The following is a 14,521-nucleotide window of genomic DNA, read 5'->3' as shown; positions in this document are numbered from 1 at the left end:
CGAGTAGTAGCAAATTGCATGTGCCATCTTGACTGGCGAAAAAAAGCCGAGCTCTCTCTCTCTCTCTCTCTCTCTCTCTCTCTCTCTCTAGCAACGAAACAATACACGCTTGCATAGAAGCGAGCGAGCTCGCGACAATAAAAAATAAAAGTAGAAAAGGTAACAAGCGCGCGTGCAGCCAGCGAAATTAAATGACATGTGTGTGTGTGTGTGTGCAGCGTGACCCGACGCACATATGTTATACGCGCGCACGGCGCTAAACGCGCCCACTTCATCCGTTGTAAAAGTCGCTAACGAGCGCGTGTTTTGAAAATTCAAGTGGCTTGATAACGGTCCCTAAACACCTTGCCCTCGCGCGGTCGCGCTTATATATAATATAAAACGCTTGTGACACAGACCGCGCGCTGCGGCTGCTCTACTGACGTCACTGGAGAAAAGTCATTCTCCCTCCCTCTCTCTCTATCTCTCTCTCTCAGCCTGTCGTCGCTGCTGTACGCTCCTTTTTCACAGCGTACGTGTGTATGTGTGCGCTATACACTGCAAAGCTCGCTCGCTCTAGGTCCGCGTTTGTAGGTTGAATAAACGAAAAATGGAAAAGGGGGAAAAAGCTACACACGCGCTCTCGCGTCGCCTACGTCATTTCGCCGCGGTTTTTTCCTCTCTCTCTCTCTCTCGGCCGTTTTTGCGGCCGCGTTTGTTTCGCGAGAGCAGCAGCAGCGCGCGCTGCAGCGACCGGGTCACCCCCTACTCTCTCTCTAGCTCCTTTTTTTTTTATATATTAATTGTGCGCGCGGCGCGCGAGCGTTAATGGTCATTGAACGACGGCTTTTTTCCCCGCCTCAATATCGCCCCCTGCGGCCTCGCGCGCGCTGGATATTTTATACCCGCGCTTATGGGAAAATGATGGACGAGTGCTGTTACGGCACTTTTATGATTCTTCGGAGCTTTTTCGCAGCTTTTTTTCTCTCCTTCACCCCCGCGATCGCCGTCGCGGCCGAGAGGCCGTTAATACGCGTGCGCTTGTTCTTCGAAGATTGTTTTTACCGCGTCTATACTCGTGTGCTGCTGCCGCTGCTTTGTTTTCGGCGCAACGAAGAAAAAGCTCGGATTAGAACGTTATCGCGTGTACAGTTTGGGAATACGCGTATATATAGAGGAGGAGAAATTTTAAACGCAGCGACGCGCTTTTATACCTTATCGCGATTATAACTTACGGCCGCGTGCGAATGCACATACGCATATATTCGCGGCGGTGATTTACGATGTTTAACGACGTCGCGCGAAAGTGTCTGCTCGGGTAATTTTATTGCGCGAGTGCCAACTTGCTCTCTATCCTGCTCTTCGAACTTTCTGCGCGAAATTATTTTATATATGCATCGGACGTGTTTTTTCTTTTCCTTCTCGCGTCGAGTAATCAAAAAACCTTTAATTAAAAACTCTTCGCGGCGGCGGTCGCGGTAAAAAGCGTTATTACTCCCTTTTTTTTCTCTCTCGCTCGGAGCCGGTTTGACTAAATGCACGCGGCCTACGCGCGCTCGGCATTTTTCTTTTTCGAGTAATTCACGCGCGGTGTGTGACACTCGAAGCCGGTGTTTAGAAACGCTATTATTGCGGAGCCTGTAAAAATAACCGCTTTATTATATTTCTCGCAGTGCATCGCGTTTCGTGTATCGCAAAGCCGCGGCTCTCGTGAAAAACTGTTAGGTATTTATATAACTGCCGGAGCTGGGCCCAGGGAAGTTTTTTAATTCGACTCTTGGTAAAGTTCTCCGGCGGGAGTAGTAGGGGGGGCTGTAAATATTCCGCGGCATTAATTCCATCTCCATCGACGTAAACATTTTCATTAAATTAACGCCGCTCGCGAATCTTTTGTAATTTAATAAGGAAACTTGCTCAGGCGCGCCCGGCTCGCTTTGAGGATTATATATATATTTTCTTCCTCCACCCGTGAATCAACGCTCGCGAACAATCATCAGTCCGTTCGAGCGTGTATATACGAATCGCGAGATGCGCTAGACAGAAAACGTCTCTCTCCGATAAAAGCGACCTGGACATTTTCGTGCAGCTTCCTCGATGCAATTACCTCCCCCCCCCACCCTCCGTAGTGATAGCAGCGCAGTAGGGGGAAATGAGAAACACTGCCTTCCGGTGCGCGAAATCCGAAATCCGCCGGCGCGCCAAACGCACGCCGCAGAAGTGGAAAATCGCGCACGACGAGGAGGAAGAGCTTTGCTCTCTCTCTCTCTCTCTCTCTCTCTTGCATCGATCGGGCGATCCGCGAAAGTCTGTGGGCGATTGCCGAGCGCAGGGGGAGGGGGAGGAGGGAATACGGTTAGAAAAAGGATAGCTCGCGGGCCTAGGCCTCTTTCCGGCTTCGATGCGCCGCCGAGTAAGTTTATCTCGCGGGCTTTCCCAGCCTGTCTATATACCGGGGCAGAGGCTCAACTTTGCTCTGCCGAGGTATAGAGACTAGCGCTGCAGAGCAGTAGGCAGAGAAAGAGGAAGAGCTGCAGCGCACTGCTGGAGATTCTCCCTCTCTTCGGAACGAATTATTTTTCTCTCCTCGTCTGCAGTAGCGCTCTCTCTCTCTCTCTCTCTCTCTCTCTCTCTCTCTCGGCCTGAGAGCAGCTGTATTACACGTAGATATAGTATGATAAAGCGCTGCTTGTCTGGTCTAGTGTACTACTTGGATGTTTGCCGTGTTCTATACCGAGTTATACCTGTATACACAGCTTGCATCGGGCTGACCGTTCCCGGGACGTTACCACTGATTTTTCAGCCTCTCGTATAATTGCCAGCTATGCATCACGGCGTCGCCGCGCCGGCGAATCCAATCGTCACACTACAGCGCGAGAGGATGATTTACTCGGCTCATTCCGAGAGTTGTTTGCCGAAAAATTATACTCGCGCGTGCGGCAAACTTTATCGAGCTCGGCTAAATCAATCTCGTCGCATAAATTTCGTATAAGAACTCGTATATACGCGCGTATAGCGCTGGCTAAAATTCCCGATAACTCGATTATAGCCGTATATTTTGCAAAAAGAGAGAAATAGAGATTAATATTACGGGAGAGGGGGGGGGGGATATCGAAATTTCGATGCGCCAGGTATAAAACAATCAGCGCGGCGTATGACGAGAGAGAGAGAGAGAGAGAGAGAGAGCGTATATAAAACGCGATTGACGTAGACGCGCGGCTCTGTACCGGCCCTTCGGAAATCAATCGCCAGACGCCGTCGGCGAATTCGACCGCGCCCTATACTCGTGTGTATGTGCTCCGCAACGACATCGCGCCTCTGTGGGCGTGTGTACACGTATAACTTTGGAAAATGAAAATAATAAAATATATTACGCAATTTCATAGCGCGGCTCCGGCGCAAATGTACGGCTATCCATATCGTATCTCGGGACCATTCATTTCTCTCTCTCTCTCTCTCTCTCACTCGCTCGAGCCGGTGTGTTTCTGCTCGATAGAGAGATATTCCGGAGCGTCGAAAAATTTTATTAATGGCCCAATTTATTTATCGGACTTCTTTGTCGGGGAAAAAGTTCGATCTCGCGAGCGCGGACTGCTGCTTTTGTTGTAGCGCCGCGACTGCACGGCTCAATGCCTGCGGTGTATACGTATCTCTGTGTCTGTATGCGCGAGTGTGTAAGGAGTCGCGAGTTCGGAGAGGTTGTTTATTTATATCCGAGGCTTTTACTCAAAAATATACTTATAAGAAGCATACTTACGAGGCTTCCGACGATTCTACTCTCGATTAGTGCCCATTGTTTTCCAAAGCTAATTACTGTATAATTACTTTCAATTGCGAACAGAGCGAGCGACGGGAACCGCGCTGCACATTTTTATCGCCGCCGTAACTCCCGGCCATTTGGCGTAATTAAAATTTTATCGCCACGAAGCAGCTTCTGCATAGCTGAAAATTCTTATCGAGGAGTAAATAAAAAAAAAGTAAAAAATTTCGTCAACCCTCATAACGCGCATCTGCGAAATCGAAATGCCAATAGGCGGATATTGTATGCGCGGCGAAGGAACTGCCTCTACTTTTTCGGCGCCAATGTATTTATGCGGTTATATAGGCGCGCGAAAAAAAAAATATATATATATATGGATTTCGCCGAAGGGGAAAAAAATTTTCCATACGCTCCCCGCGGATTATGCTATATATATATATGCGCTACTACATGTCGTAACGACGCCTTTAACGCGATGAGTTTATCATCGAGGAACTATATGCTTCGAATTTGCGCATACGACCGGGGGATTTTTCGAGCCGAGTTTCGTTTCCCGCAGCAGCGCAGCGAAGGTATTACACAAAAGAAGCTCTCGCGGGGGCCCCGTATAAAATGAATCTTCCTGCGCGCGCGGCTCCTCTCATATTAAAGCAGTGGTATGGCCGGCGTTATGGTCGGACATTACATATTCCCGCGGAATAAGCGCATAACGGCTATAGCGTACTTTCGTATACTTTCCTTTCTTTCTTTTTTTTTTTTTTTTTTTTTTTTTTTATTAAAAACGCTCGATCAGCCACGTGAAAGGGTTAATTCGCTCGAAACGAAAGAGGCGACTTTGACGAAATGGCGTTCGCTGATGCAGTGTGCTGGGATGAGAAAAAAAAAATCGCTCGAACCCAGTCGTGACCAAAACATCCCGAGTCGCCGAGCGCAAGCTAGAGGGAGAGAGAGAGAGAGAGAGAGAGAGAGAGAGAGAGGGCGAAAATTACCGGGCGGGCACGTATAGTGGGGGCTTTTCATTTTGCACTCGAGAGCAGCAGGAGAGAGCCCGCGGCGGCGGCGGCGGCGGCGTCGTCGGCGTCGGCGGCAGAGAGCGCGAGCTTATAGCCACACCCTTCCAGCCTCCGCGCGCGCGCCTCCACCCACGCGGTCCGCGGGGCAGCTCCTCTCGCGAAATCGTGCATGTGTACACGACGTTTCAATTAACTCGGATCGACGCCTCTGCTCGCTACGTATAGCCGCGTCTGTGCGCACAGCTCGAAGAATTAATCGCTCAAGACGAGAATAAGAGAGAGGCTGTGTATAGCCTTGTCCTTAGCCTTGTCCTCTGCACTGCAGAGCGTGCGAGGAGGGAAATCCAACGCGTCGCCACTGAGCCCTCTCTCTTCACATATAATAAATAACGACGTCGCAGAAACAGGAGTTCCTCGGGTCGTCGCGCGCAGCGGAGCCCCGCCGGTGTGGCAGAGCTCGGCAGCAGCTCGTCGAAGCCGATCCATAAATTCTCCCAGGTTCGCGCGCCCAAGCAAGAGTGTGAGTGAGAGAGAGAGAGAGGGAGAAAGCTAGTGCTGCTGCCGTCGCGCAAGCGGCAATCATTATTATGTCACGACTACGGCAGCGATGCCGAGCGTGTAAAAGCCCGAGGATCGATCTGGCCCGATGTCGCGCGCGCCTTCCTTTTATACCCTCGCTCTTACTCTGGACCAGAGTTTCCCTCCGTGCGTATTTAGCCCTTTTGCGTCGGGGAGATGGAAATCGCCGAGCGCGGATGAAAAACGGCCGCGAAACGCGAGGCGCATAAACATGTGTTTGTCCGACGTGTCTGCGTGTATAAAGGAGGGGGGGATCGCGGCGCGGCACGTGCGCCTGCACGGAAGGAGAGAAGACGCGAGAAAGAAGACATTAAATCACTCCTCAATCAAGGCGACGTTCCTGCTTTTTTCAGACACGCGCCGGGCCTCGATCCCTGGGGTGCGAAGGAATTCGACGAGCTATGCGGCAGCTGAGAGAGAGAGAGAGAGAGAGAGAGAGAGGGCTATACGCGTTGATTTTTTTTTTCACCCTCCTCGATCGCAGTATAGTGATGGGCCAACGACGACTCGATGGCTTTTCGAATTCGATTTTTCGACGCTAATGCGGTCTCTCTATCGGTGAATTTCCAGTCGGAAAATTATTTTCGCAAATACAGGCCGAAAAAGGAGACGATAATTCTCAAAGCCGATCGTCGAAAAATTCGGAAAAAACGCGCGCTCTCCCTGACAGTCAAAGCCCTCAAAGGCTATGCGCAGAGCAGAAGCGAGTGAAATTATCAACTCGAGAGCCGTGTGCGTGAGCCCCGTCGTCGTCGTCGTCGTCGTCGTCGTCGTCGTCGTCTTCCCTCGAGCTACTTTAGCCTGACTGAGCATGGAAACGACGTCGTAGTAAGTATAGCACGAGGGTCGACTGGAGCGCATCAGCCTCCCTCCCTTGCGATCTTGGGAATTCCGGCGACGCGAGAGCGTATAAACTTAACGGCGTCGCCCTTCCAGAGACGACGACGACGAGGAGGGAAGAAAAAAAAACAAAAAAAAAAACACGCGCGCGTCGCTGAAATATTGGCTCCGATTTGCCGAAATGCGCCGCAGATGTAAAAGTTGACGAGATATACGTTATGCGCCCCTTTTTTCGACGCTATCGACGCGCGCGAAAGGCTTATTTATAGCCGGGGCTGTATGATTTATACGCATTAGATTTCAAGCGGTTTCTTTCGAGCAGGGCTGTATTTGTCTCCGGGAGAGTCGTGATTTCGAGCAATTAATTTCTCCGCACTGCGCATCATTTTTTTTTACGCTCGCGAGCATAATTCGATAAAGAGATCCCGGCCATTAGCGCGCTTACACTCGAATCTTCGCGGGGAATCCTCTTAGAGCTGGCGAATTTCTTGGAATCCCGAGGCGTAATTCTCCGCTCACGCGGCGATAAAATACCGCGCGCGCGCGACGAACGATAAAAAATTTGTAAGCTAATGCAACGAAGCGGCCAGCGCAGCTGTATAAACAGCAAAACAATGACTCTTCTGGGACACTTGGGGAATTACGGGAGAATTCGAGAAAGGTTAACGCGCCGACGAAGCTCCGAGGGGGTATCGAATAATACAGAAGGGGAAGAGCGAATATTATTTCTGTTGTGATAACGCAGCGACTCGCGCCAGAGAAGAAGGATTAATTGGAAGGGTCGTCGTGTTGCGCGAAGCGAAATTTAATGAAACGCGTTTGAGAAAACATCGCTTGCACGATCTCGGCCAATATTTGACGGATATACGCGTTAATGAAAACGAAGTAGCTGCATCAGCGGTGCTTCGATTTATATACAGGTTTATACGCAGCTATTGTATACACGCGAGGCACTTGTCGCGCTGCGATGTATAATAATACGTCAGTTGTTTGCAGTCGTTGCATTATTTATCCGCGCTGCGGCCGCATATACTGATTATATGTATAATGTGAATCAAACGTATAATATGCACGTACAGCGTTTGTGAATTCATCAGTCGGCGGACGGTTCGGTACAATAATCAGTGACGACTTGCGGCGCGATATCAATTAGTACAGAGCGTATATAGAGGCGCGTTACTCAGCTCCATTGTAGTTAATCACTCGAACTATACGTACGGCAAGGTGCACTAAAACGCAAGTACGGATACTTGGTGTATTAACGCGCGGATAATTATCTAGTCCAAAGATATAATCAAGTCTCGAGCTTTGATCCCATCCTTGCAACGTGTTGTTGTACCTGTATAGACGTACGGATCGGTATTCGCTCCGTTTATGTGCCGAGGATCGATTGAAAAAAAAAAAAAAAAAAAAAAAAAATTACGCAAATTCCCGAATAATTACGAGTTATAGAGACACACACGATCGCGTGTGCGTCGGTAAACAATTTTTTCGCGCTGTATCAAGCGCTTCTGATCTTAACAGGCTTTTTCCGTTCCGACGCCGCGATAAGAAACACCAGTTGAACGTTTTGTAATTGTACGGTATTAGCGTGATTTACGAGCCTCAGTCACGAACCGAAATCACAAAAGCGCATTCGCCCCCCCCCCCGCCACCGTCTCTCTCTCTCTCTCTCTCTCTCTCTCTCTCTCTCTCTCTCTCTACTCTTTACAACTCAATATTATCTCTGCCCTCGGCGCTTTTTTTTTTTGTCATCGTCGCGACCGCGTAAATCTTCCCTGTGACATACGGACGAGTAATCGTCATTATCGACAACGGTGAGTACACATTGTACATCGGGGATGTTTTAAAAATCACATACACTGCAGCACGCGAAGTTTTTTGATAAAACAATCGGTGCAGCTCAGTGTATAACTGTCTATAAAAATGAGCCATCGCTTGTCATACAAGCGCCTACTCGACAACGGTACACAGAGCGCGCGCTATAGTTGGCGTAATCCTCTAAACCGAGCGTTGCACCGTGAAAGCCCCCCCCCCCCCCTCCCTCGTGTCGGTGCTGCACTATAGGCCGGTAATGCGGCGTAAATTAGCCGAGAATCACGTCGAGACGATCGGGTATACACAGTGGGAATATATAGCATAAGAAGAAGGATAGAGAGCGTCGTATGTTTTATTATACGCTCTCGTATTCGCCGGTTGTACAGGCCACCTTACTCAGCTTTCCCCGCGCGCTGCGCACACTGCGGAGAGAGAGCTACTCCCGAAAGCAAATCTTATCCCCGCGCGCGCGTGCACGTATACGTGCATTTAAAATTCGCCGATATGCGAGGCTTGGCTCCGGCGATGCTGCTGCGGCAGGCAGCCTTCCTCTCTTTCTCTCTCTCTCTCTCTCTCTCTCTCGTGAAAGCCTCGCAATTTTTACCACATTTCATCTCGGCGCGCATGCATGGAACGGCCTACAGAAGTAAGTAACAAAGTAAATAGAGTGAGAGAGGGTGTAGAGGGGCGAAGGCTGGCACATCATCTCCTCGCGCTGCTCCAGCTTGCGGAGCCCGTGCGCGCGCGACTGAATGTGCGAGGGAGAGAGAGAGAGAGAGAGAGAGAGAGAGAGAGAGAGAGAGAGAGAGAGAGAGAGCGAAGGGCGCGGCGGTGTGTGTACAGGACGGCTGCTGCTGCCGAGCGAGAGGGAGATGACTCCCTCCCTCTCCGTGTGATGCTGGGCAATGACGTCACGTTGCTAAAGCGACGCGGCGCGGCAACGCCAAGCGACCCACGCAGACGCTGCCGCTGCTGCTGCTGCTGCTGCTGGTGTGTCTGGGGCCGCGGGATCAATAGCGCAGCGCGCGCCGACCAGGTACTCTCTCTCTCTCTCTCTCTCTCGCGTATGGAGCGAGGCCCACTGCCTCCCTTTCCCTCTCCTCGCCGCGCTGTCTTTCTCGCCCTCGTCATCGTCGTCATCCTCCCTCTCCGCGCGCGCGCGCGCGCGCTCTCTGCGCCGATTCCCCCCACCCCCCGCTCTCCGGACCCGAGCCGCCGCGGCGGCTGCTGCTGCTGCTCGGAGCCTCTCGTCAGTCCAGGAGACGTCGCTCCCGCGGCAGGACGCGCGCTCGCAGGACGCTTCCTCTCCGCGCTACTGCAGAGAGACAGAGAGACACAGAGAGAGAGAGAGAGAGATAGAGACACACCGCACGTACACGTACATACTCGCTCGAGAGAGATAGAGAGGGAGAGGGTTGCGCGCGCGCTGCCGCGTTCGCGTCGCCGATATCTCGCCGTGATGTATCCGAGCAGCGGCAGCAGGAGCAGCGGCTCTAGGAGGCTCGGCGACGAGGACTCGGACGACGCTGCCAGCGCCGCCGTCGTCGTCGGGGACGAGCTGCAGTGGCTGCGGTACTACTGATTTCGCGTGGACAGAGACGGAATTATTGCTCGCCGAGAAGACAGAGAGAGAGAGAGAGAGAGAGAGAGCAGCGACACAGACATTGCACTGACAGCCATACACGCAGTGAGCAGCGGCCCGTGAGGAGGCTGCGCCACACCGGCCAGCGAGACGTCGTCGGCGACGTGTGACCACAAGGCGACTAGGACGACGGGCAGCGGGAGAGCGGAAGAGGAAGAGGGAGGAGGAGGAGGAGGAGGCGGAGTAGGTGCAGCCGTCGGCGCAGCGACTCGCAGCATCAGCAGCCAAAGTAGCCGCAGCAGCTACAGCGGCCGCCATGCCAGATTCCGAGCGCCCCTGGCCCGCCGCCGCCGCCGCCATCGCCTAGGACTTGACCAAACTCCAGGTGAGAGAGCCCACTCGCATCCTCTATACTTTTACACACTCGCACTCCTCCCGTCCAGATACACCGCACGCCGTACACAGCCTCACTCGCACTCCTTCGCGGAGATTATCGACCGTTCCCTCTCTCTCTCTCTCTCTCTCTCTCTCTCGCTCGCGGGGGAGTGGGGGTCTCGCGGCGTTTTTCGCAGCGCGCTCATTCTTCGGCGTATCGCGACGACAAACGCGCGGCTGATTGCTGCAGCGCGCGCGCCTCTAACGCACGACACGCTGTAATCGAATCGCCGACTTTTTCCCCGAACTGACTATTGACTTTTGTCCCTCCGACGCCGAGCACACATTTTTCCGCGAAGAGCGTCAAAACAGCCCGGCTCGCTCGCGGCTTTCTTCCTCTCCAAAACACTGCCGCGCCTGAAACGACGCCGAGTCAAAAAAGAACGAGAGAGAGAGAGAGAGAGACGCGACCGCAAAAGCCGGCGAAAAAGGTTGCAGAGCTCGCTGCTTTTCCGCTGGCTCGGCGCGATTTCGCTGCTGCGGAAAAAATCAAGAGAGAGAGAGAGCTCTCCCCCTCGTGTATACTACGTGTAACACTGACATATTTTTCGCCGGCGCGAGGGGGACGCTATCGCTCTCCTGCGACGCTAATTCGAGCGAGCGGGACGAAATAATCCGCTGCGCGCATACGGCAAGCGATAAGGCTCGACTCGTAAAAGCGCCGGGCGAAAGTGCGAAAATCAGCGGAAAAGGGTGATCAGGAGAGAGAGAGGGAGGGGGAGGGGGGGGGAGACTCTGCGGGAGCCATAAAGCGCAAGAGCCGATCGTAGCTGTAGTACCAGCGATACGGGAGTCGAAGGGTGAGGCTGCTGCTGCGGCCGCTGGGAAAACAAACGGCGAATGGTAGAAGCTCTTTGCGACGGTATTACATGTATATATGTATGTCTCTTTGGAAAATTTACAAAATCCAGGCGCGGAGGAGGCGGGTTTCATGTCGCCGAGCTCTCATCGGGACGAATTCTTCGCATCTCGACTTGTGCTTCCCTGGAATACCGCGAATAGCCGAAATTTTTCCATTAATCCCTCGCAGCGTTATGCTGAGCTCTTGTTTATATTTTTATATCCACGGCTGAAAATACCCGCGTATAAGGGAGGCTGCGCCAGATTTCGCATTTTACAACGAGATGCGCGCGCGCGCGCGCGCGTAAACGAGGACCAGATTATATACCAGATATTTCCTCGCTCGTATACGACTCGGGGCCGTTAATAAAAAGTTATCATCTCGTTAATTCAAACGAGATTTTCAAATTATCCGCGGCGGCGCGCGACGACGTATGAAAATTTTCTCAACACGGTGCGTATAAAGTTTGCGTCTATATAAGACTCTGGGTCGCGGAGCTAACTTTTTGCGCATGCTATTAAACGAAATTGTATTATAAACTTAAGTTTCGGTGGACGGGGCTTGAATTTTTCATGAGTTCAGCGTGGCTTCAATTATTCATGCGTGCTACAACAATTCCAGCCGCGGCGTAATTAGAGATCTCTCTTATCGTGAGAAGCCGTGTGACAAGGGAACGTACACTATGTGTACGTACCTTATAATATGAGCTGGACGATTTTTCTCGCTCTTGATTTCCTCACGGACAGATTCCCGGGGGACACGAGGAGAGTAGACGACGCCGTCGCCCCGACGGTGGCAGCAAAGAGGTTCGATTGTCGGAGAGAGGAGAAATTGGATGTGAATTACGAGAAGGAGGCCAAGATTTAGGAGCCGGCACGCGCAGCTTAAAATACAGAGTACGTGCTCTGCAGCGCGAGGCTTCGGATGAGCCGGAGAGATTTTTTTTTTTCTCTTTCTTCTTATATTCGCCGCGGCACGAGTTCTTCCTCGAGTTTCGAATTGCCTATACCGCTGCTGCTGCTGTATTCGGACTTTTTTTATTAGTTCAGCCTCTTCTTGTTTGCTCTCGCCGGGGTAAACATCCAAGTGTCGCGCGGATGTTACTTTTAACTTTGGCGAAGCTCGGACTTTTTTTTTTATGAAAAGTATTCGAGGCTCGTCGCTGCAGTAGAAAAGGTCGGGGTATGGCCAGCCCGGCTGATATGGAATGAATTTTTTAGAGATGTAGATGCGAAGTTTATATACGAGTGTGTTGCAGGGGAAGACGCGAGTGTGATTAAATTACAAATAAAAGGGCCTATGAAATAATCAGAGGGGGGGCGGCCCTGATGGCGCTCGAGTAGTAGCGGGACTTTGTATACGCCAGCGTTTTCGTCAACTTCTCTCCCCGTCGCGCTAATATAGAGGCAGGAAGGGGAGAGACGAGGCAGCGCACGCGGCGTATAGCAAATTCGAATTTAATATTCATGTTTTTTTGTCCCATTTGAATATGATAATAGGGATAAAGCCGGGAAAACGGGAGAGCGAACTTTTAGGGGCCAATAACAGTTATATAGCCGCATACTTTATTCCTCCCTCTCTTGCTCTATAACTGAAAACAATTTAAAGGTTGGATTTATGGTACGAGCGGGTCGACGTATCTGAAATATTTAGAGACTCGGCGGGATGGAGATGCGGTGGGATTCGGATTTAAACACTCGGCGAAAGCCTCATACTTTTCTGTCTCTCTCTCTCTCTCTCTCTGTGTATCCCGAGGGGCCGATGTCGTTATTTTTTCAACCTCGACGTTAAGCGCGAATACGTGCATACGTATGAACTCGTTGTCGCTCCCGCGATATTTGCGTCATCCGCTCTCTGACCGCTTCCCGGAATTTCGAGTATACTCCTACCTATTCGTATAACGTGTAGCGAAATAAAAATAAAAAAGAGGATTGTACAGAGCCGAGATGGCGCGGTAGAAAATCATTTCCGCGCTACAGCCTGGCATTTCTCATCTCGCGAACGGCTGCGCTCGCGCTTTGAATATGTATTCCGAAAGTGCGCTCTCGCACATTATTTATGCGCCAACACACGTAAGGCAGTGCGCTAAAGCTGAGAGAGAGAGGTAGAATTCTGGCGTCCTTCGATAAACGCCGCAGCGCGCGCAGCTGCATCTCTCCGCCGGCTTATACCTCCTCGCTAGCTCTACTGCGCGCATATATATACATATACAGACTCGCTCGCGCGCGCACGAATAGCCGAGGATGTGTCGATCGGATATGGCGCATTACGAGAGAGAGAGAGAGAGAGCGGCCGATATTCTCCGCATATATACACTGTACACCGGGGCGAGCGCTCACGTACGCATATAGAGCTGGATGGATTTTCGGAGGGTCGTCCGCGATTGAAAAACGACGCCGCACGCCGGCGAATTGAAGGCCCGGCGTTAAACGACCCGAGAGCGTTATTTTTCACAGAGAGAGAGAGAGAGAGAGAGAGAGTGAGAGAGCGCGTTTATCTTTCCATCTGTGTAAAAGCAGCAGCGGCAGAGCGTAGGGGGACGGGATGCTGTGTACGCCGGGAAGAAATCGATGGCAAAGTTTGCCGCCCCACGTGGAGCGCGAGAGAGAGAGAGAGAGAGAGAGAGAGAGCGAGCGTAACCACCGCAACGAGGCGCGCGGGAGAGTGTAGGGTAGCCGAAATCGGGTTACTTGTTTGTCCGGGAAAATCCCGGGCACTAGGGGGAAGAGCGAGAGAGAAAGAGCGCTAAGAAGCAAAGTCCCGGTGCGGGAATTGCCTATGTTATTGGGCGAAACGAGCCGGTGCGGAACAATCAATCGTCTCTCTCGCTCGCAATTCTGTCCGTATTTCAGCGACGAGACTCTATATATAGAGAGCCCGTTGTCCACACGCATATACCAAACAAGCGCGTCTCGCCCTCTCATTCGGCTCTCTGCCTGGCTGTACAAATAAGTTTCGCCGCGGCTTGTTTAATCGGACTTTAGCGTTGGAAACTTGACACACGACGCACTTGTTTCGAGAGTCGACGACGCGTCGGGCAAATTCTCAGCGGAAGATGCACTCGGAAGCTCGCTTAATTGGCTGCTTGATTCATCGTCGCCCGGCCGCTATGTTTTTTTCCTCCCAACCGAGAAAACGGTCGCGCGTTGAGCGCGGAGCGCGACGAGGATCTGGTTTGCGGGATTTATTTTAACCCCCCGCGCAGTTATACTACACACACCTTCTGGGGGGGCACTCGAGCGGCCGGGCGCTGCTGGCCCTTATGCTATACCCATTGACCTATAATTCCCTCTGGAGGTCGACACGGTGACATACACTTTTTTTTTCTCTCTCGCTCTCGCTCCGACAGCTTAATCCAACGCGGCTCTTCCCTATGCTCGATGGATTCGTGAATATTCGTCGTGCGCGGCTGAATGACGTGCTTAGCTTATTTTTCCGAAATCGTCCGATCCCGTGTATGTGTTCTCAGAAATAACGCCCCGGGAGCTGAGTGGAGTATCTCCAAATTGGCTCCAAAGAAAACGGAGATGGGGGTGAGCAAAAAAAAGAATTCAGCGCGAATCATCATATCCCCCGGCACACACGCCCACGTCACACGTGTGTCTTGATAATTCGCGGAGCCTGCCCCCCCCCCTCCACACACACATACACTGAAGAGAGAGAGAGAGAGAGAGAGA

The 14,521-nt window shown here is 51.8% G+C and overlaps 1 protein-coding gene across 9 annotated transcripts in view; it reads left to right on the top strand.

Moving 5' to 3' along the window:
- The first annotated feature begins 9,040 nt into the window (after positions 1-9,040).
- Positions 9,041-14,521, top strand: part of GluCl (glutamate-gated chloride channel) — a 57,562-nt gene continuing 52,081 nt past the window's right edge. For 7 of the 9 annotated variants that reach the window (XM_031928435.2, XM_016984793.3, XM_008212937.4 and 4 more), the window contains exon 1: positions 9,041-9,953. The gene's annotated coding sequence lies outside the window, so the exon portion shown is untranslated. The remainder of the gene's footprint in view (positions 9,954-14,521) is intronic. The other 2 variants (XM_032598812.1, XM_008212939.4) reach the window with 2 other exon arrangements.

Source organism: Nasonia vitripennis, chromosome 4 (genome assembly GCF_009193385.2).
Source record: "Nasonia vitripennis strain AsymCx chromosome 4, Nvit_psr_1.1, whole genome shotgun sequence".
In the NCBI taxonomy this organism is placed as follows: domain Eukaryota; kingdom Metazoa; phylum Arthropoda; class Insecta; order Hymenoptera; family Pteromalidae; genus Nasonia; species Nasonia vitripennis.
This window is presented reverse-complemented; position numbering and strand designations above follow the sequence as displayed.